The sequence below is a fragment of the Nanorana parkeri genome, unplaced genomic scaffold (genome assembly GCF_000935625.1).
Source record: "Nanorana parkeri isolate BGI_ZX_2015 unplaced genomic scaffold, ASM93562v1 scaffold113, whole genome shotgun sequence".
Taxonomy (NCBI): Eukaryota; Metazoa; Chordata; class Amphibia; order Anura; family Dicroglossidae; genus Nanorana; species Nanorana parkeri.
The window spans coordinates 2,069,893-2,070,709 of record NW_017306381.1 but is presented as its reverse complement, the minus strand read 5'-3'; the positions used below and the strand labels follow the sequence as shown (position 1 = coordinate 2,070,709).

General features: G+C 61.1%; 1 protein-coding gene across 8 annotated transcripts in view; it reads left to right on the top strand.

Moving 5' to 3' along the window:
* The first annotated feature begins 412 nt into the window (after positions 1-412).
* The window catches only part of ZNF384 (zinc finger protein 384), a 36,158-nt gene continuing 35,753 nt past the window's right edge, over positions 413-817 (top strand). For all 8 annotated transcript variants that reach the window (XM_018553219.1, XM_018553225.1, XM_018553223.1 and 5 more), the window contains exon 1: positions 413-530. The gene's annotated coding sequence lies outside the window, so the exon portion shown is untranslated. The remainder of the gene's footprint in view (positions 531-817) is intronic.

Genomic DNA, 817 nt, shown 5'->3' with positions numbered 1-817 from the left:
GTTTGCAGCACTGTACAATAAACAATTTGTCAATAAAGATAATTTGCTGCAAAAAAATGGCGGCCTCGAAAAAAAAATAACCCGCCCTCGTCCAGCAGGCAGGGGGCGTGGCCAGACTCTGGGCTGCGGATTCCTCAGACGGCATACGGCGCTCCGGTGACGTCACTGTCTGGGGAAGCGGGCGGACATGTTAGATGTGGGCAGTCGGTATTCCACCGATCTGTCGAGCCTATGAGGAACGGAGACGATAGGTTCTTCCAAATGTGCCAACTCGTGCTGTCGCCGCCGCTCTCCGCTGGGGGCTTTCGGCTGTGCTCCGAAGACGGGCAGCCCACACGGCGCTGCCCTTAGTTAAGATGGAGGCAGCAGCGGGAGCCTGAGCTTGCGCATACACGCGGCAGGAAGCGGAGGGGAGGGGGGTCGCGCGCAGACCGGTTCACGCGCTTCCCCGCGGGGACCGGAAGCGGAAGCGGCGCGAGAAGCTGGGGGGAACCCGGAGGCTGAGAGGGAGCGAGGTGATAACGTGTGAGGTAAGAGTGTGTGTGTCTGTAGGTTGCCGTGACGTCACGGGGCTGCATACCCCTCTCCAGACGGGGCTCGGGCTTCCTGCCGAGGCCCCTTGACTCCCGGTGTCATGGCATTGTGGGCATTGTGCCCCCTGGGGGCGTCTGGGGCACCTTTAGGGCCCCACTGCCCTCTTTGCATCTCCTGGCTTTCGCTAGGACTGACCAGTGTCTCAGGCTAGGGAGGTTAGTCCCTGCTCCCTCAAACAAGCCATTACACTGGCCTTTTCTTCTTGTGCCCCCCCCCCCCATGT